This window comes from Bufo gargarizans, chromosome 7 (assembly GCF_014858855.1).
Source record: "Bufo gargarizans isolate SCDJY-AF-19 chromosome 7, ASM1485885v1, whole genome shotgun sequence".
Classification (NCBI taxonomy): Eukaryota; Metazoa; Chordata; class Amphibia; order Anura; family Bufonidae; genus Bufo; species Bufo gargarizans.
In genome coordinates this window covers 44,111,340-44,134,581 of record NC_058086.1, presented here as the reverse complement: position 1 = coordinate 44,134,581, position 23,242 = coordinate 44,111,340, and the positions used below count along the sequence as shown (strand labels likewise).

The following is a 23,242-nucleotide window of genomic DNA, read 5'->3' as shown; positions in this document are numbered from 1 at the left end:
ATTATTTCCAAGCATAGTCCATACAATACAGTCATTTCCTCACATACAATACTACTGTATGATGCTAAATAATACTTCCAGTCTGAGCCCATACAATACCACCTTCACTGCCCGACTAATACCGCCATACAGTACTTCCCTGCACATTACTGCCATTTAGTGCCCAAATAATACTGCCATACAATACCAACTAATATGGTACTTCCATACCATTGGAAGTTTCCAAAGAACGATGGATTATTATTATAATGTGAGCACCATTGATGCAGTAACTTGTCAAGGAATTGAGAGTCCCGCTACGCCGTGCCTCATGCCTCAGTGGTCAGTAATAGTTCAGTACACAGAATGGCTGCCAGAGCCAAGTATGGGAGACATTTCATCCATTTTCTCTCCCAATAAACGCAGTCGTGGTGGTTTGCCTCTCGGCCTTTCATGTAGTTGATTATCTGTCTGGACATAATAAGGTGAAGAATGTCAGTGAAGTACAAAGCCTTGAAATGTGAATTGTATAGTGCAGCCGCGTGCACAGTCCTGAAGACCAGCGGGATTCCAGTAAGACACATGGTACATATCCGAATCCCTCTGATGACAGCAATTCCCACAAAGACTTGCAAACTAAAGGTCAGGTCGTTTGTACAGGTCTGAGGAGCCACAAGCCTTGACTGCTTAATTGCACTGCGGCAAGTGACAAAGGGAAGCGGGGTCTTTGAAGAGTTAACGATATGTCACAGTATGGACTTAAAGGGGTGGTCTATACATGACGAATGGAGAGAGTCACATAGCAAAATTCAGGGCGGGACTCCCCCCTTCCCAAAGGGTAAAGAGAAAAAAAACCTTCGGCAACTAAAATTGGACTATTTCGTAATCTGTCTGAAGGCTTGGGAGATGCCAGATTATCAGGATCTTAATGTGAGCTTTACAAGCTTATTTACAGTACATGTCCACCCATTTTATGTAATTCTGTGTTGATTCACGTACTAATGTATCTTTATAGGGTTTGGAGCTCCTAAACCCCCTTCTTCCCTTCACATAGCATAGGGTTAAATGATAACATTTCTATTTACTTTCAGCTTCCACTAGGGGGAGCTCACTACATACAAATTTACATAGCTCCCAACAAACTCACTGGTTGCTGGACAGATCTATATGCAGTGAGCTCCCCCTAGTGGCAGCATTTATTTTATATTTTTTCATTTTAATATGGCAGATCAGTGCAGGATCCCCTCCAACTGTGGGTCTCGTGGCAGTGCTGTGGTCTCTGTCTATAGTAGGTACCAGTCAAAGAGAACTGGTCACAGCAGCATATCAGTATTGATAAGCTGTTTGTAATAAGGAGCTCTGCCTTTAGTTAGTCATTCTTTTGTTCCCTTAGGCCAGGAGTGCACAACCAGGGCCTCGGGTGCGGTATGTGGCCCCCAGTGCCATTTGTTTTGCACCCCCCCCAACAGTCTGGGCACAGACAAGACTAATGGTGCACAAGGTGGGCTTCTATGGGATGTAGATAAATTGGGAAAATAGGAGTCTCCTAACCCGTGTTTGGCAGGGAGGATGCTCTTGAACTCCTTGAGTTGTCCACAGCATTCAGGCTCGAGCTCTCAGTCTTCTGGGAAGGAAGCCGCTTCAGTAGTTGCTGAGGGTGACGGCTCCACTTTCCATCCGTCTCCTCCATTGTCTTACACACCTCCTTCTAAATGCACTCATAAGAGGTGGCAAATGCGACCCATTAGGACCCCATCCCCCGCACAACACTTTTATAGACTCCAGAGACTAAGCTAAATGTTCGGTGTGAATGTAATCTCCGAGCGGAAAGTGCTCTGGCCGCTGCAAAGTCAATAGCCGCACAATCCGGAGATATTACAAGGCAGTAGGATGAGAGGCGCTCGTCCAGCTGCTCGGGTCTTTAAACCTTCGAGAAAATTCCAAGACTGAAAATCAGTTTCATTCACCTGAATGGGGCTTGCAGAAATCCATCTGCTTGCTGCCCCGTTAAAATCAATGGAACTGATTTTCAGTCGCAGAAATTTCTGCAACAAAATCCGCCACGTGTGAAGGTGCCCTTATACATACATACATATATATATATATATATATATGCACTATTCAAATGCAGGAACACAAATGAAGCACATTACAGGGGTGTGCCCCAAGCTCTGCCAAAATATTATACCGCCAGTTAATTATTGGTAAAGAGAAGTCAATTTAGGCAGAAACAAAATGTATCCAATAAATAAACCGTGTAGATGATGGGCGCCCTCCTCTGACAGATGGACAGTCCAGCTTCTCGAAGTCCCACTATTCGGCCAGTAATTTGCACCAATAGGGCACGTCTTTATCTAGCAGGCATAGTCAACAACACTCAATCAGCAATCCTGTAATAGAGAAGAAAAAAACAGTGGCGTCAGACAATGAACAACAGTGATGACAGACAAAACAAGACTGTGGAGCATCTGTATGTAAAGTAAGGATCTTGGAACTGTCATCACTAAAAGCGACACCCTCCAGCATTGCTGTATTGTGAAATAGGCTTTTTATGTTAACTCCATCTAGGTGTGATCAATCTATCCCTTACAGCACTTTATATTACAGCCTGCAGGTGGCGCTGTTTTCACTACTCTAGATGAAGTTATTATGTACTGCACTCCTTCTGTAGACACCAGCGGTCATAGTGACATCTAGAGGTTAATAGAAGGAACGGCAGAAACCAAACATTGAAATAGAGCAAAATCTATTTTAATAGAGCGCTCCCTCAATTTACAATATATTAATTATTTTGAGGACGACCAATGTAACGTAGGACATTAACCCTGTGGAATTCTCACAACTAGTTCTAAAGTCCAAAAAATTAGAATCTGAATAAAAAGAAAAATGATGACAAATAAGATAAATAAGCAGATGACTAATACAGATAAGGTAAGTCATTACATATAACAGTCTGGAATAACTGCTGAAAGCTGTAAATCTGGTTCCATGTAGGGGACAGGAGGTCCTGTACATTATACACATTGTACCAGAAAATAACATGGAGCTGCCTTCCCCTGGTGTCCAAGGATCAGCTCATCCTGGTACAGGTGGCTTGGTAGGAAGCAGTACAGGGCATGTAATACCGCACAGTACTGCAGAGAGGCGCCATTCAGTACATGCACAGCAATAATGCAGGTGTCTTATCAGTGACATGCCCATGCTGATGGGTTGGATCGTCCATCCTGTTGCGTATGCCGCAGAGCCGTACTACTAGGTGACTACTACTGTGGGGACCACTACGTGACTACTACTGTGGGGACCACTACGTGACTACTACTGTGGGGACCACTACGTGACTACTACTATGGGGACTACTATGTGACTACAACTATGGGGACTACTATGTGACTACAACTATGGGGACTACTATGTGACTACAACTATGGGGACTACTATGTGACTACAACTATGGGGACTACTATGTAACTACAACTATGGGGACTACTATGTGACTACAACTATGGGGACTACTATGGGACTACAACTATGGGGACTACTATGTGACTACTACTATGGGGACTACTATGTGACTACTACTATGGGGACCACTATGTGACTACTACTATGGGGACCACTATGTGACTACTACTATGGGGACCACTATATGTCTACTACTATGGGGACCAATATGTGTCTACTACTATAGAGACCATTATGTGACTACTACTATGGGGACTACTATGTGACTACTACTATGGGGACTACTATGTGACTACTACTATGGGGACCACTATGTGACTACTACTATGGGGACTACTATGTGACTACTACTATGGGGACCACTATGTGACTACAACTATGGGGACTACTATGGGACTACAACTATGGGGACTACTATGGGACTACAACTATGGGGACTACTATGGGACTACAACTATGGGGACTACTATGGGACTACAACTATGGGGACTACTATGGGACTACAACTATGGGGACTACTATGGGACTACAACTATGGGGACTACTATGTGACTACTACTATGGGGACCACTATGTGACTACTACTATGGGGACCACTATGTGACTACTACTATGGGGACCACTATATGTCTACTACTATGGGGACCAATATGTGTCTACTACTATAGAGACCATTATGTGACTACTACTATGGGGACTACTATGTGACTACTACTATGGGGACTACTATGTGACTACTACTATGTGACTACTACTATGGGGACCACTATGTGACTACTACTATGGGGACTACTATGTGACTACTACTATGGGGACCACTATGTGACTACTACTATGGGGACCACTATATGTCTACTACTATGGGGACCAATATGTGTCTACTACTATAGAGACCATTATGTGACTACTACTATGCGGACTACAACTATGGGGACTACTATGTGACTACAACTATGGGGACTACTATGTGACTACAACTATGGGGACTACTATGTGACTACAACTATGGGGACTACTATGTGACTACTACTATGGGGACTACTATGTGACTACTACTATGGGGACCACTATGTGACTACTACTATGGGGACCACTATATGTCTACTACTATGGGGACCAATATGTGTCTACTACTATAGAGACCATTATGTGACTACTACTATGGGGACTACAACTATGGGGACTACTATGTGACTACTACTATGGGGACTACTATGTGACTACTACTATGGGGACCACTATGTGACTACTACTATGGGGACCACTATGTGACTACTACTATGGGGACCAATATGTGTCTACTACTATAGAGACCATTATGTGACTACTACTATGGGGACCACTACGTGACTACTACTATGGGGACCACTATGTGTCTACTACTATGGGGACCACTATATGTCTACTACTATGGGGACCAATATGTGTCTACTACTATAGAGACCATTATGTGACTACTACTATGGGGACTACAACTATGGGGACTACTATGTGACTACAACTATGGGGACCACTACGTGACTACTACTATGGGGACCACTACGTGACTACTACTATGGGGACCACTATGTGACTACTACTGTATGTTAGGGGACCACTATGTGACTACTACTATGGGGACCACTATGTGACTACTACTATGGGGACCACTATGTGACTACTACGGAGACCACTATGTAACTACTACTATGGGGACTACTGTGTGACACCACTACAATGGGGACTACTGTGTGACACCACTACAATGGGACTACTGTGTGACACCACTACAATGGGGACTACTGTGTGACACCACTACAATGGGGACTACTGTGTGACACCACTACAATGGGGACTACTGTGTGACACCACTACTATGGGGACTACTGTGTGACACCACTACTATGGGGACTACTGTGTGACTGGCATTATCAGTCAGGATTGACTTGATGGTGTGATCAGTCTGACCATAGAATTCATCTCTTCTTATAACTCTGCACTGTGCCATTCCTCTGTAATTCCTCCTGAACGTTATTAATAAATTGACAACTGGGTGTTGCCATTCCGTCAAAGGGGTGCTACACCGCCAATTATTGGTAAAGAGAAGTAAATTTAGGCAGAAACAAAATGTATCCAATAAATAAACCGTGTAGATGATAGGCGCCCTCCTCTGACCACTGTCCACACCAGTGATGCACTGCAGAAACTTCTCGTCCAGCTCTTTCCGAGATTTGACAGATGGACAGTCCAGCTTCTCGAAGTCCCACTATTCGGCCAGTAATTTGCACCAATAGGGCACGTCTTTATCTAGCAGGCATAGTCAACAACACTCAATCAGCAATCCTGTTCAGTCTGACAGTGGCAGCACTGACTGGACAGTTTCAGCCTGCAGAGGGACCGGACCGCCCCCCCCCCCCCCCCTCAACTGGTAACACCTTGCTGTTTATTTGACCGTAAATGTCTATGAGGAATAACAGAGGAAATGCACAACCTACAATTCTGGCTCAGAATTATGTTATGTGGAATAAAAGTATTTACCAAAACATGGAAATTGTCACGAGGACAAAGGCCTCTTTCACACTACCGTATGGCTATTTCAGTGTTTTGTGGTCCGTTTTTCACATATCCGTTTTTCAGTTTTTTGGTTCCATTGTGTTTCCGTTTTGTTTTTCCGTATGGCATATACAGTATACAGTAATTACATAGAACAAATTGGTCTGGGCATAACATTTTTAATAGATCCGCAAAAAACAGAACGGATACGGAAGACATACGGATGCATTTCCATATGCATTCCTTTTTTTTTGCGGACCCATTGACTTTAATGGAGCCACGGAACGTGATTTGCGGCCAAATATAGGATATGTTCTATCTTTGCACGGAACGGAGATACGGAAAAAGAATGCATACGGAGTACATTCAGTTTTTTTTGCGGACCCATTGAAATTAATGGTTCCGTATATGGACCGTATACGGAACGCAAAAAACGGCCCGCAAAACAGAAAGGAAAAAAAAATGTAGTGTGAAAGAGGCCTACCTATATAATTGATCAGTGGGTATTATTGTGCCCACTAAACAGCTCCTTTGGGTCCTGCACTAGGAATAATCCAGTATATTAGTTCTGCCAGAATGCTCCTTTAAAGGAAAATTTGTCGCCACAATGGATCCACTTCAGTAAGATTATGACGTGTATTCTTTCTCTGTGTCATGCTCCACCCCTCAGGCCCTGCAATAGACATAACACAGTGCTTAGGTTTTGCCTGGACTGTTCCTTTAAGTTATGGTGTACCAATCGCCCCACCACAGACCAATACAGTCCCCATCTGCAGGACCCGTCCTCTTGTATCCCACAATCTTTGTCTTAAGACTGATGATGTCATTTCCGAGAGCCACTTCTACATTTACAGATACATTATTTCATCCTTGTTTACCATTTTCCTTCAGGACTCTTCCTGATTTATCGTCTGCAGATGTTCTCCCTGTTTATTTTACCCCCTATAAATCAGCAGGCGCCTCACCTGGAACGTCTGACCCCGGATACAGGGCGGATACACTTTGTCCCCATATCTGATTGAGTAACGTCACCCGCTGTTTGCTCATATAAATCTATTCAGCGGGGAAAGTAAGTCTGTGAAATTTCAAAGTCACAAAAGCAGTAAACAAAAAAAAAAAATCTGATCTCAATCACTAAAACAATGGAGAAGCGAGCACAAAAGCTAAGGAAGTTCCCTCCATGTAAATGAAATCTGCTCAAAAATGGCTGGAGGACCTAGTTTCCCCAGATCTCTGAATGGCAAAGCCACCTGGTTCTCCAGCAATTACTTCACTTGGTGCCCCAGGCCGGGGCTACATGGCGACCTTGGACGTTGCACGGCCATAGATGCACTGCCTGCTCCCATCTGCGTTGTTGCTTCTGTCTATAATGGTTGCAGACTGCCAGATCCATCATATGACAGACTAGTTTGACTTGGGCCTCTTTCACACTGGCGTGTGCAGCCCGTTGCCGTATTGTGGGCTGCAAAATGAGGGCCGCAATACACAAGTACAGTCCGTGGGGCAGCCGCAGCGGATCGCGGACCCATTCACTTGAATGGGTCCGCGATCCGGCCGTTCCGTAAAAAGATAGGACATGTTCTATCTTTTTGCAGAACGGAAGTACGGGACGAAACCCCACGGAAGCACTCTGTGGTGCTTCCGTAGAGTTCCGTTCTGTGGTTCCGTTCCGCACCATTCAGCATCTCCGGATTTGCGGACCCATTCAACTGAATGGGTCCGGATCCGTGATGCGGAATGCCCACGGAACGGCACCTGTGTATTGCGGATCTGCAAATACGGTCCGCAATACGGCACTGGGGCGCACACGTCAGTGTGAAAGAGGCCTTAAGGCTGGGTTCACACCTGAGCGTTTTACAGCGCGTTCCTACGCGCTGTAAAACGCTCAACAAGGAGAAACCAATGATTCCCTACGGGAATGGTTCTCACCTGGGCGTTTTACAGCGTGTACGATCGCGCTGTAAAACGCCCGACGCCCCAAAAAGTACATGAGCTTCTTTGGGGCGTCTTGTCGCGCGTTCCCGTACATAGACTTTCGGGAACGCACGACAATGGGCGTTCGCTTGTCTCTGCATGCGCGATTGCAAACGCAGGTCTGAACCCAGCGTAAAGAGGACCTTTAATGGGTCCAAACATAATAAACTAAGTAGCAGAACATGTAGTGTTTAATGTGGGGATATCCCTGCACTTACTATTATTTCTGGATTCTGGATGCCGCTCCGTTGCGCCGCTGTGGCCCCCGTTACATTCTCCCACGCTGTATGTTAGGTAACAGCATCGGAACACCAGGGAGGAGATATCGGCTTTCCTCCCAGGGCGTTCCTTCTCCCTGGCTGTAGTGATATACTCTCCCTTTATAAAATGTGAACATCCCTTTAACTGGCCTGATACTTAGAGGGGCAGTCCAGGTCCCTGAATCATGCACCATGATAAACACTGCCTGTCCAAAAAAAAAAAGTCGCAACCTGGATTTGACTAAGCAAATAGTTCTGAGCCTCCTATTGGATAATTACTGCACGGGCGACTATCTGTCAGCTGGCAACAAGTTATTTAACCCCGACTGGTGCGATGAGTTGCTTCTCATTTCTTAAACAACCATGTCGAAAGACACATCTCGTGGTCGTAGTCTGTTTGAGAAGCGTCAAATCATTGGCATGCATCAAGCAGAAAAAACATCTAAGGAGATTGCAGAAACTACTAAAATTGGGTTAAGAACTGTCCAACACATTATTAAAAACTGGAAGGATAGTGCGGACCCATCCAGAGGATAGATCAACAGTTAAATGAAAGTGCAGAACCCCTTTAATGCAACACTGGATGGAAATACATCTTGTGACATTGCAGAAGCTTATCGAAACAATGCCACAGCGAATGCGTGCCGTAATCAAAGCTAAAGGTGGTGTTTTTTTTTTTTTTTTTTTTTTTTTTGGTGGAGACTTTTTTGGGGGACAGACAGTGTATTATCAACGTGGGGGATTTAGCTGGCTGCTTGGGTCCCCCACAGTCAAATACTGCCGAGGAACCTAGAGATGAGCTGGTAGAAGTTTAGCACTGCTATTGGTCCTGATGGTCATGTGAAAAGAAGCCACTATTATTTCACAAAAAAACAGCCCAACAAATAAAAAAAAATATGCCGTCATTAAAACAACGTGTAAGAAAAACTGCTAAACTGTGTCAGGTCCTGAATCGGTTAAAATGACCGACGATGTTATACGATCACAATACGGACACGCGGTTATAATTTTTTTACCTTGATAAAAAAAAAAAGACTCCTCAAAATGATAAGATGCTATATTGCATCAGAGCCCACTGCAGGAGGTCGGTCGCAGCCTTATAGCTTTCCTACGTTGTCGGTGCTTCCTGCGACCGGTTGGCCGAGCAGTGGCCGCAGCGCTCTCTGATCTTCCTCTAGACCAGCGGTCTGGTGGTCATTTCAGATGGAAGAATTGCGGCAGATAATGAGGATGTTTCCTGCACTAGTGCAGAAAAGTTCACTTTTGAAGGTATATATTTGGGCTGATGAAGGTGCCTACAGCTGAAGGAGGATTAGCTCCATCCTGTACCCAGGGATCCGCGGCTTTATACCTGCTGAGGGACGACCCTGCCAGGCGCCGATAAGAGATGTTGTGTTACCTGCAGTCTAGGATATAAGAGCAGTGACAGGACTGAATCCCCCTCATGTACTGAAGAGAGGGAGCTTTGAAGGAAAGATCTTTAATCCAGGGACACAGAATGAGGACAGGCTGGAGCTCCATTTTTATAACTTCATTTCATAGATTAATGCTGCATATGATGATGAAAACTGCAAATATTTTGCTTCAGGGCATGGTGGGAATTGTAATTTATCACCATGGCTCATGCTGTATGATACATTGGGTGCAGAGCTAGACACTGTTGTCTCCAAACCAGACCCTCTAACTAAATACAACAGCTAAGGGTACGTTCACACTAGCGTTATTATTTTCTGGTACGGAGTTCCGTCCCAGGGGCTCAATACCGGGAAAAAACTGATCAGTTTAATCCTAATGCATTCTGAATGAAGAGCAATCCGTTGTATGCATCAGGATGTCTTCAGTTCAGTCCCAATTACGGTATTTGGCCGGAGAAAATACTGCAACATGCTGCTGTATTTTCTCCGTCAAAAATTCCAGAACACTTGAAATTTATTAGTGCCTAAAAATTAGACCTTTAAAAATGTGAAAATAATAAATACCGGATCCGTTTTTCTGTATGACACCGGAGAGATGGATCCGGTATTTCAATGCATTATATCCGTTTGCATACGGATTTCCGGATCCGGCAGGCAGTTCCGGCGACAGGGAACTGCCTGCCGGATCCTCACAACGCAAGTGTAACAAGCCTAACTCTCTAAATACAGACTCCAGAACAGACCCCAGACACTTAGTGATAGCATCTCATGATCCGCTCCTCAGTTTTGCAGCTACATTCGCTGGCGTCAGGACCTTCACAGATGTTCATGTGACTGCAGGTCCTTCAACAGTAACAGATACTGCACACATTTGTGCTACTCGCAATCATTGTACACCACAGTTTTACCATGGGTTCAATCTTATTGCAAAAACATGATAAGAACTCAGTGGGCGTTACATTTCTGTATTTTTGTTTTAAAGAAAATTGCGCTTCCAAGGCAAGTGCCTACCCCCTTGTCCCGGCCCATGCATTGGGAGCAGTTTAGATACAGCAGTTTTATAATGTTGTCGAGTATCCACACAATCCAGAATCGGCATCATCTACATCTACTTCATCCTGGATATGAGGCCAGTAATGAAATTGCTGAAACACCTGTTTCCACAGGATAAAATCTAAATCCTGTCTCTTATTAGAGAAGAAATACTGAGCCGTCTCTCGCTGCTTTCTTCTTTGTATGCAGAACAGTGAGGCTCAGATGCTTTCACCAGGATTTCCGTGCACTCGCAGGACTTATATCTCCAGCTCAGGTCACCTCTTCCACCATGACGACCGACCCGACCCGAGCATTAGTCTAGGGCAGTGAACACCCAGCATGCAAAGACTGCCTACAGCAGGGCATGGGGGGAGTTGTAGTTTTGCAACAGCTGGAGAGCCGCAGTTTGCCTATCACTGGTCTAGGGCTACATGGCAACACTGGTCGCACGACAGCTGTCACGGCCTAGATGGCTGAGTAGCGGTAATCTCATAGAAATGAATGAGATGGCTGCAGCAGTGTTGTATTTCTTGTGACTGCCGTGGCAATCCCAATTCCCTATTTCTGTTTCAGTATTTCTTTATTGGTATTTTGTCAAAACTGCTTATTAGCGCAGGTAAAGAAAAATAAGAAATAAAAAAAATTAAATAAAATAAAATAAAGGTTTTGTACGTTTTACATTTGAAAAGGAAGTAGTGATCTGGACATAGGTTAAATGACTATGATCATCAGTTAGCTATCCTACAATCAGTTTTACACAAATGTAAAATAACATATCCATATACAGAATTGTATAAACTTGCGTCTCCTGAATAAAATAAAGAGAGCAATAAAAAAGAAAATATAAAGAAATTAGAACTAAAAAAATAAATAAAGTTCCACTAGGTCATTCATAAGGAAAGCAGTTACGTGGCCCCGTAGGGGTCTGTTGTTGCTATGTGCTATCATCTTTCCAAATCTGCATTTTATGTTTACTTTTCTAATTATTTGAGATATTGGAGGGATCAATGCAGTTTTCCAATTATGTGCAATACTTTGAAGGGAGGCTGTGAGTATGTGGCATATTATGGTTTTGTGGGATATTGGGAGAGAATCTATATTTAATCTTAAAAGGAATATTTCTGGACTAAGGGGAGTTCCTAATAATAATCCCAATTATTTCTATGGGATCTCTGCTACTCAGCCATCCTGGCCGCGACCAGTGTCATCATGTAGCCCTAGCCTTAGGCCTCTTTCACACTAAAGTATGGCTATTTCAGTGTTTTGCAGTCCGTTTTTCCTTTTTTTTGTTTCTGTTGTGTTTCCATTTCGGTTCTGTTTTTCTGTATGGCATATACAGTATACAGTAATTACATAGAACAAATTGGGCTGCATTCCGTTTTTTTGCGGACCCATTGACTTTAATGGAGCCACAGAACGTGATTTGCGGCCAAATATAGGACATGTTATATCTTTGAACGGAGATACGGAAACTTTTTTTTTTTGCGGACCCATTGAAATTAATGGTTCCGTATACGGACCGTATACGAAACGCAGAAAACGGCCCACAAAACTGGAAAAAAAACGGTAGTGTGAAAGAGGCCTTACAGAGGTTGGTGAATGCATAGAATTTATTAAATATAGAATTCCAAATACTCTGGAATTATTATGATACTTAAAGGAAACACACTGCAATATGACTATATATATATATATATATATATATATATATAGCCCTCATGTAGAAAGGATTCAAAGTATTGTGCAGATCTCCTGCGACTCTCAATATCCGTTTATACAACATGAGATAGAAAGCAATAAACCTCTCTTGCCGCAGCCACATTACCTGAGCCAGCCAAGTGTATCCCTCCCTAAATGGATTCATTTCTGGATACACTATTCTTTTGGGCTCCTTCACAGTCCTCTGTGCATGTAAGAAAAAAATCCACCTTAGTCTGCTTTCACACTAGCGTTTAAGTTTTCCGGTATTGAGATACGTCATAGGGGCTCAATACCGGAAAAAAAAAACGCTTCAGTTTTGTCCCCATTCATTGTCAATGGGGACAAAATTGAACTTAACAGAACGGAGCGCTCCAAAATGCATTCCGTTCCGTTTAGTTGCGTTCCCAGACCGGAGAGCAAACCGCAACATGTTTTATTTTGCTTTCCGTCCTGGGAAACTGATTAAGATGGATCCGTCATGACCCCCAATGCAAGTAAAAGGGGATGGATCAGTTTTCTCTGCCACAATCGAAAACGGATCTGTCCCCCATTGACTTTTAATGGAGTTCATGACAGATCCGTCTTGGCTATTTTAAAGATAATACAACCGGATCCGTTCATAACAGATGCAGACGGTTGCATTATCAGTAACGGAAGCGTTTTTTGCTGGACCCTAGCCTTAAAGGGGTTGTCCAGCCATTAAATATATTATTCTTTGTCTAGTTTGCTGTTTACATGCAGTCATAAAACCGATCTAGTAAAGAGCTATGTGATTTACTTACATAGTATGGCACCACCTGGTGTTCACAGTGTATAGCAATGTGCACATCCACCTAATGAGGGACACACATGCTCAGTCACTCTCCTCACAGTCAGGTCTCTGCATAGCTTCCTCTGTTCACTGCAGGGCAGCCAGTAGTAATAGATTTCTGCCCTGCTTGTCAGGAGAGGGCCAGAGTCTCCAGTAACATGGCAGTATGGCTGAGAAGATTCCTCCTGCAGAGAATTAAGAAGGCGCTACATTCTGAGCTGCCAGAGGGGGAAGAAGACTGATCCTGTTCAGAGCCTGCCACCAGCAGCACAGCAAAGCAAAACATACCGAATACAGTATTCTTTTAATCTAGAAACACTGGCAATCACTTAAAACATCCATTAACAGCTCTTATTAACTTTTCAAATGCATATAATTCATAGGCTGACATCTTTAAAATGACCTTATCAATTCATGTACTGCCATGTCTTTCTGTTAAAGTGATACTTCACCTTTGGAGCTTTTATACAAATCACGTGATTTTATATGTTGGGTCTGCAATTCACAGACTTTCAGGCAGATTCGTAGAGCGTATATGCATAGGGTCATCCACTAGGGGGCCCTCTCCATTTGATGGGATCCTTTGGATTTCTCTCCTTTATGGGCAGCCATCTAATCCTTCTGTCATGACCTGCTCCACATACAAGCAAAGAAGAATCTGTCCCCTACACCCTTACCCACGATGTAGGCAGATTACTGACCTCTTCTGCCATTAGTGTAAGGTGCCCATGAGATGGGAGATGCTAATACCCCTTTTAAAATAGCTACCAATACAAATACCAGGGTTGGGATAACCCTTGGCTCATGCTGATTCCTGGGTCCCCTCCAGATCTTGTACAGTCTTTTACCATTTTGTTGTCTCTACTAAGATCATACGTCTTCAAAGAAACCCAAAAGTTGTTTTAATGAAATGTTTGCCCATTAAACTGTTACCTAGTCTAGGATACCAAGGAATCAAAGCAGAGAGAATTCAGTCCAAGACGACTGCAGCTTTGAACTTCAGCTCATTAGAGAGCAGCGCAGGTGGCGTCTGATGCTGACAGCTCTGTAAGGAACCGCAAAAACTATAACAAGACCCAGAATAGTTCTAAAGTAATCCCATAGTGTATTATCACAGGAACGAAAATGAGCCGGATCCACTTTATTTTCATTAAAATTTCATGCCAACCCCTCCCCCCCCCCCACCAATGACACAATGATCGAACAGACTGTTCATATTATCAGATACAGAATACAGCGTTCATAGAATTCTCTGGGCCCATACTGTGAAGGGAACTGTCCATATGTAAATGTTGTGTGAATGGAGCCTTATGGGTTCACTGCTAAAGGGTTAGTGCTATGGTTTACTGTTAAAACATTTACTGTGATGCCAACTTTGCACTAGGAAATAGTTAACTGACAGTTTTTAGGTTTAATTGCAATGTAGTGAGCTGGTCCCATTCCCTGGTTAGTGAGTCTTCTGGTTAGCAAACTAGAGAAAAGACCTGTTTTGTGTGTGCTGCTGTCAAAAGCCTTGTCCAGGTAGACACCATCCCTGTGTGACGGTAGGGAGTGGGGGAAACTCCCCACCGTACAATGAGGCTGGGTAAACGGAAAAACAACTAAGCCAGGACACCGAGGGCCGGGAGCAGGTCACCCCCTAATGCTTCCCTAATCCTCGCCCTTACTCATCACAATGAGCGGACCTGGATGGTAGGACGGCTCATACCCAGGAACCTTGGACCACGAGTCGCCTTGATAATCCCTCATAATAGGGAAGGGGCTGAGACGAACTGTTCATCCCAGACACGGATAAACAGGAGTCTCCCCCAGCCTAGTTGCAAGGAAAAGTGGAGACCATAAACAGCAACTGGATCGGCAGGTAAGAACACAGGACAACACACTTACCTGCCGCTACCACCACGATTGGAACCCGAGGATAAGTACTGGAGCCCACACACAAAACAGGACACCGTACCAATATCACACACAGGTATCCAGCACACCAGATACTGCCTGTACCCCCATGCAGCAAGATGCACGGCGGCCCCAGGCAGCGCTGCATACAGGCTTGTGGTTCCCCCTTCGGGGAACCCTGAGACCACCTTCCGGAGGCACAACACATCGGGAACTTGTCTAGCAAACATGCTGGACAACAGACACCAATAGACCAGACATGTAGCAACCACAAGACAAGACAACAACCACCCATACATAAACATCACCAAACATATGCAAGGGTAGTGAAGGAAAGGTAGACAACGGGATTTTATAGATGAGACATCGATGTCCCACTAGGTGGCTCTCAAGGACTGGGCAGATAAAACACCCAGGACAGGAGCAAAGCTCCAGCACCAACAAAGGCTGGAGTACAACTGAGTCCAGCATCTAAGCCACAGGTGATTAAACCCAAGTGGCCACACGCAGCCAGGAAGTTAAGCCCTCGAGCATCAGACAGGGGAGGGACCAGGAGAAGGGGAGCGAAGCCCATACATGCTGCGACAACAATCCCTTGCCCCTGGCAACCAGCATGTGCGGCTAATGTGTCACGGCGCACAACAAAGACCGTGACACCCTGTGAGCAAAAGCTGCTAGAAAAGCCACTTTGCCAAGAACCAACCTCTGAGGGAAAGAAGCATTGAACTTTTACAGAAGATTGAGGACCATAAAGGCACAGTGTTTGAACAAAGTCAGTAAGGGTAATACTCACATATGGCTGTAGGCTTTACTGCATGTGGTGTGGGTTATATTACTTCTGGCACCCACCACATTACTGAGATGGATTGGCCATCCGATCTAGGACTGCACCCCGGATTTGGGCATTGCACAGAAATATTGAGTGATTGCATGCCTTTGCAAGATGCATTTATAGAAAGAGACTCTGAGAGGAACACTCTACATTGCATTTGGAAAAAAGCCTACTCTGTAAAATACTGGAGAATTGTGTCTGCTGCTTGTATTTGCACTGTGACTGTGACACCATCATCCACTCAGTAAAACCGATACTCTGTTTCATTATAACCAAGTCTCCATATCTGATCCAGTCCCCTGTTCTCCTGCCTTGCATCCCACTGCTCACCTAACTTCAAGTGCACCCCAGCCACCACCAGGCTGGAGACCCCAAAATCCAGGGAGTGCCCCCAACACGTCCGGCCTAGGAGAGCGCTGGAGCAGGGAATAGCCACTGTGAGGATTATGACCACCCTCATTACTACCAACACCACTCCTATCTTCTCCAACCCCCCCCCCCCCCCCCGTGTATGAGGCCTAACTGGCAGTACCTCATGGGAAATGGTATGCCTATTAGCTCTCCTCCAAAAGGAAGCAAACTATCTTCTATCAGCCAAACCAGAGACAAAAGGAAGAGAGAGCCATGGGTAGAGAGCTGTTTTGGGGATCTTGCCTCCAAGGAATCTCATCCGGCAGTCAGTAACCTCCTCTGTACTGACAAGGGGCAAGAACCCTAAAACAGCCGTCTACGGACGGGCATCTCTTCGTTTCGGAGAAGACTGTGTTTTGGCTGATACAAGGTACTTTCCTTTCTTCAGGAGGAGAGCTAATTTGCATACATCTTCTTTCAAGGCAGTGAGAAGAATACATGTATCCACTTCAAGTAGCCTGTATTCTGCCTGTGGCACAGCCGGCCCCATCGTTCATAAAACAGTCTGCATTTAATGACCGCCATGCTCACAACTTTATTACGGAATTGCCGTTCAATCCTCTGCCTGATATAAAAGAGCAGAATTCAGTTTATAATAGCATTTCTTTCCGGTTATGCTGACACAAGCCGCTCGATGCGGAGGAAGCGGGGAGAACAGAAGTATTTTTATCTGCAGCACGGAAAATCAGTTCTTCCCCTTTAATTCCCAAATCTCCCCAGTAATGAAAATGAATATTTCAAGCATTTCACATAGTGCCCCTCTGAGAGCCAAAATGATTTCCCTCCCTCGGTGTGCCGTCCTGCGTAGTTTCCATAGATACGTTATCTGTTACAGTGGAACGCTCCGGGACCCGCTGCCAAACCGGCGTATGCTAATGAAATTCTATTACTTGCCAATTACCTTCCTGGCTTTATATGATGGCTGCATCTCAGAACAGAGGGAAAATCGAGACCTATAAACGGAAAACAGTGAACGATGGGAAAGATTTGAATGCGAGCAAATACGGAGACATACTGCAATCTGCTGTATGTGCCAGCCTTCGAGGGGGCGTGCCAAGTTTAAAAGTTATCCCCTCTCCACAGGATAGGTGATAACTAGCTGATCGGTGGGATCCCAAGAACAGAGACCCCGTTCTCCTGTGTGAATGGAGCGGCAGGTGAAGCATACGCTCTACTGCTCCATTTAATAGGGCCAGTTCACAAGGATTTGTTGGCACTGATTTTGTGAAATCGCAATTGCGGACAAGAATAGGACAATACCGGATCAGTCTCTCCGGTGTCATCTGGAAAAATGGATCAATGGATTAATTTTTTTTTTTGCATTTTTTAAGGTCTGCGCATGCGCAGACTGGAAAACCGGATCCGCTTTGCCGGAACACTAAGGCCTCTTTCACACGGGCGTCATGTTTTTTGCCCGGATAAGAGCCGGGTGCGTTGCGGGAAAATGCGCAATTTTTCAGCGCGAGTGCAAAACATTGTCATGCGTTTTGCACTCGCGTGAGAAAAATCGCGCATGTTTGGTACCCAAACCCAAACTTCTTCACAGAAGTTCGGGCTTGGGATTGATGTTCTGAAGATTGTATTATTTTCCCTTATAACATGGTTATAAGGGAAAATAGCATTCTGACTACAGAATGCATAGTACAATAGCGCTGGAGGGGTTAAAAAAATTAAAAAGTTAACTCACCTTATCCTCTTGTTCGCGTAGTTCGTTCCCGGTCTGTTCTTTGCTAGCTGTGGGCTTGGGCTGAATGACCTGTGGTGACGTCAGATCACATGCATGGTGATGGAGCATGTGATCTGACGTCATCAAAGGTCCTTTAGCCCAAGCCCACAGCTAGCAAAGAACAGACCGGGAACGAACTACGCGAACAAGAGGATAAGGTGAGTTAACTTTTTAATTTTTTTAACCCCTCCAGCCCTATTGTACTATGCATTCTGTAGTCAGAATGCTATTATTTTCCCTTATAACCATGTTATAAGGGAAAATAATACAGTGAAAAGACTGTCAGCTAGAACCCATGCGTGAAAATCGCACCACATCCGCACTTGCTTGCGGATGCTTGCGATTTTCCCGCAACCCCATTCACTTCTATGGGGCCTGCGTTGCGTGGATTATCGCACCGCAACGCACAAAGAGGAGCATGCTGCGATTTTCACGCAACGCACAAGTGATGCGTGAAAATCACCGCTCATGTGAACAGCCCCATAGAAATGAATGGGTCAGGATTCAGTGCGGGTGCAATGTGTTCAACTCACGCATCGCACCCGCGTGGAATACTCGCTCGTGTGAAAGGGGCCTAATACATTTCAATGGAAATAAATTCCGGATCTGGCATTCCGGCAAGTGTTCAGGATTTTTGGCCGTAGGGAAAAGTGCAGCATGCTGCAGTATTTTCTCCGGCCAAAAAATGTAAGAGAGACTGAACTGATGCATCCTGAACCGAATGCTCTCCATTCAGAATGCATTAGGATAAAACTGATGCGTTTTTCTGTAGTGTGAAAGAACCCTAAGTCCATGCGTTTTTGGTCTGTTTTCCGCACATTTTGGGCGCAGATCCGTGTCACAAAGCTGAAGCTCAAAATGCAGGTTTGTAATGAAGTGGATAAAAAAAGATGCAAAAAAAAAAAACACATAAAAAAAATCAAAAACCGCACGTTTTCCGCACAGAATAAAGAAACCACGCAGATTCTGTGCTGATTTTTTAAGCACGTTTTCAGTTGTGTGAACTGACCCTTAGGGAGTCCCAGAGATATCCGAGTACAGCACTTGACAACCCCGGGCAGTCCCACAGAGAATGCAGTGTGTATGCTCAACCTTCTATGTGCGTCACTGAGACGTCACTGCAGTGCAGATGGGTAATCTGGGGTCCCCAGACATCAGAGGATCAACGGGACCGTGATTTATTACACTGCCACTGATTTTAATGTCATCAGTAGAGATAAGCGAATTTCATGTTATGAAATTCGTTCACGCTTCATTTGGTGGTAAAAGCAGAATTGCGTTATGGATTCCGTTACCACGGACCATAACGCAGTTCTATGACAGAATGCCTTTAGAGGCATTCCGTTATTCATTCCGTCATAATAGAAGTCTATGGCCTGCATAACGGATCCGCCCGTTTACCTTATGCAGGAGAGGACCACCAAACGAAGCGTGAATGAATTTCAAAATATGAAATTCTCTCACCTCTAGTAATCAGCATATTTAAAGGGCATCTGTCAGCAGTTTTGTTCAGTATGAAACTGACTGACCTGTTACATGCAGCTGAAGGCGTCTGTGTTGGTCCCATGTTCATATGTGCCCGAATGGCTGAGAAAAATTATGTTTTAATATATGCAAATGAGCCTCTATGAGCAACGGGGGCGTTACCATTACACCTAGAGGCTCTGCTCTCTGCAACTGCCGCGCCCTCTGCACTGTGATTTACAGAACCAGGTGTGGTGATGTTTTCAATTCCTGGTCTTGTCAATCAAAGTGCAGAGGCGCGGCAGTTGCAGAGAGAGCAGAGTCTGCTGACAGATGCCCTTTAAGGCCTCTTTCACATGAGCGAGAATTCCGCGCGGGTCCGATGCATGATGCGAACTTAACTGAATGCGATCGCAAACAAAACTGAATGGACTTGCTTGCGAAATCGCAGCAGTTTTCACTGAACGCATCCGCAACGCATCTGGACCTAATCCGGACACGCTCGCCTGCAAGGGGCCTATGGCCTCTTTCACATGAGCGTGACTGATTGGCTCCGGATGCGTTCAGTGAAACTCGCCGCATTTTGCAAGCAAGTTCAGTCAGTTTTGTCTGCGATTGCGTTCAGTTGTGTCCACGCGGGTGCAATGCGTTTTGATGCATTTTTCACGTGCGTGATAATAACTGAAGGTTTACAAAACAACATCTCTTAGTAACAATCAGTAAAAAACGCATTGCATCCGCACTTGCTCACGGATGCAATGCGTTTTTTCACTGAAGCCTCATTCACGTCTATGGGGTCAGGGCTGCGTGAAAAACGCAGAATATAGAACATGATGCGTTTTCACGCAACGCAGAACTGAGGCGTGAATAAAACCGCTCATGTACACAGACTCCGGACTCAGTGCGGGTGCTATGTGTTACGCATTGCACCCGCGCTGAGAAAACTCGCAAGTGTGAAAGAGTCCTAAGAGTAAAGTCAAAGGGTCACTCTGGTTCATAAGCTGTGTGTGGCACTGCCCCATTCAGGTGAAGCTGCAATACCAGATGCAACCACATGGGTAAGAGTAGCGCTGTTTCTGGAAGAAAAGCAGACCATAATGTACTTCTGTTCCCCTAATATCAGATCAACATTACCTTTATATTTCCCAAGTACGTGGAGTAATGATATGTGCTAACTACTAAGCTGGAGAGACATTTCCTGAGAGCGCTGAGTGTAACTCCACCAGGCAGCGGTGCCCACAGAGAAGTGCATGTCTAATTGACAGGGAAAATACAGGAATAATGGAAGGTTGAGAATGAGAGAAAAGTTCATCTTTATGTGATGAGAACAAACCATGAAAAAGAGAACGGATGTGAACCTGCGCCGGGTCTCATCGTTAGATATCGTATCATTCCTGTGATCTGCATCAATGGAAGAAGAAATGTTCTCCAGTGAACGGGGAGTCCGGGGACATGAATGAAGCAAAAGTAGTAGTTATATTCTTGTACATAGGAGGCAGTATTATAGTAGTTATATTCTTGTACATAGGAGCAGTATTATAGTAGTTATATTCTTGTACATAGGAGGCAGTATTATAGTAGTTATATTCTTGTACATAGGAGCAGTATTATAGTAGTTATATTCTTGTACATAGGAGCAGTATTATAGTAGTTATATTCTTGTACATAGGAGGCAGTATTATAGTAGTTATATTCTTGTACATAGGAGCAGTATTATAGTAGTTATATTCTTGTACATAGGAGCAGTATTATAGTAGTTATATTCTTGTACATAGGAGCAGTATTATAGTAGTTATATTCTTGTACATAGGAGCAGTATTATAGTAGTTATATTCTTGTACATAAGAGCAGTATTATAGTAGTTATATTCTTGTACATAGAAGCAGTATTATAGTAGTTATATTCTTGTACATAGGAGCAGTATTATAGTAGTTATATTCTTGTACATAGGAGCAGTATTATAGTAGTTATATTCTTGTACATAGGAGGCAGTATTATAGTAGTTATATTCTTGTACATAAGAGCAGTATTATAGTAGTTATATTCTTGTACAGAGGAGCAGTATTATAGTAGTTATATTCCTGTACATAGGAGCAGTATTATAGTAGTTATATTCTTGTACATAGGAGCAGTATTATAGTAGTTATATTATTGTACATAGGGGGCAGTATTATAGTAGTTATATTTTTGTACATAGGATCAGTATTATAGTAGTTATATTATTGTACATAGGATCAGTATTATAGTAGTTATATTTTTGTACATAGGAGCAGTATTATAGTAGTTATATTTTTGTACATAGGAGCAGTATTATAGTAGTTATATTTTTGTACATAGGAGCAGTATTATAGTAGTTATATTCTTGTACATAGGAGCAGTATTATAGTAGTTATATTCTTGTACATAGGAGCAGTATTATAGTAGTTATATTCTTGTACATAGGAGGCAGTATTATAGTAGTTATATTCCTGTACATAGGAGGCAGTATTATAGTAGTTATATTCTTGTACATAGGAGGCAGTATTATAGTAGTTATATTCTTGTATATAGGAGCAGTATTATAGTAGTTATATTCTTGTACATAGGAGCAGTATTATAGTAGTTATAGTCTTGTACATAGGAGCAGTATTATAGTAGTTATATTCTTGTACATAGGAGCAGTATTATAGTAGTTATAGTCTTGTACATAGGAGCAGTATTATAGTAGTTATATTCTTGTACATAAGGAGCAGTATTATAGTAGTTATAGTCTTGTACATAGGAGCAGTATTATAGTAGTTATATTCTTGTACATAAGGAGCGGTATTATAGTAGTTATATTCTTGGACATAGAAGCAGTATTATAGTAGTTATATTCTTGGACATAGGAGCAGTATTATAGTAGTTATATTCTTGGACATAGGAGCAGTATTATAGTAGTTATATTCTTGGACATAGGAGCAGTATTATAGTAGTTATATTCTTGGACATAGAAGCAGTATTATAGTAGTTATATTCTTATACATAGGAGGCAGTATTATAGTAGTTATATTCTTGTACACAGGAGCAGTATTATAGTAGTTATATTCTTGTACACAGGAGCAATATTATAGTAGTTATATTCTTGTACATAGGAGCAGTATTATAGTAGTTATATTCTTGTACATAGGAGCAGTATTATAGTAGTTATATTCTTGTACATAGGAGCAGTATTATAGTAGTTATATTCTTGTACATAAGGAGCAGTATTATAGTAGTTATATTCTTGTACATAAGGAGCAGGGCAGGTGATAAAATGATAATTGCCGGTTCTCCTACTGTTGGGGCTCCCAGTAGTCTTGAAAATGGAGGTACCTTCGACCCATGTGTGATTGCAGTGATAGTATGAATGCATGACCACCGCTCCATTCACTTTTGTGGGAATGACAAAGATAGCCAAGTGCTGTATTCTATCAGTCCCATAGAAGTGAAGTACTTGTCACACATATGCAATTATTCTCCACTCACACAGGGATTCTGGGACCCCCAGTGGTCGGGCCCCCAGTGATCATACATTCATTACTTGTCCTGTGGATCGGTAATAAATCCTCTTATAGGAAACCCCTTTAACATTGCTAACAGTTCCTGTACCATATTTCATTGCACGACGTTCCTTCACTCCTCATTATAATCCATCGCTCCTGATTCTCGGGGTCCCCATCGTCTTCCTCATTTATTATTCTTTTGTTATAAATATATTACCTTGTTAACCACCAAATCCGCCGA

General features: G+C 43.5%; 1 protein-coding gene and 1 long non-coding RNA gene across 3 annotated transcripts in view; one reads left to right on the top strand and one right to left on the bottom strand.

The window, feature by feature from the left end:
* Positions 1 to 23,242, top strand: part of PDE4B (phosphodiesterase 4B) — a 272,125-nt gene that overhangs the window by 72,614 nt on the left and 176,269 nt on the right. The window lies entirely within an intron of this gene.
* The window catches only part of LOC122943586, a 56,541-nt gene continuing 38,959 nt past the window's right edge, over positions 5,661 to 23,242 (bottom strand). Inside the window, exon 5 of the long non-coding RNA XR_006390878.1 lies at positions 5,661 to 5,763. This is a non-coding gene — a long non-coding RNA (uncharacterized LOC122943586). The remainder of the gene's footprint in view (positions 5,764 to 23,242) is intronic.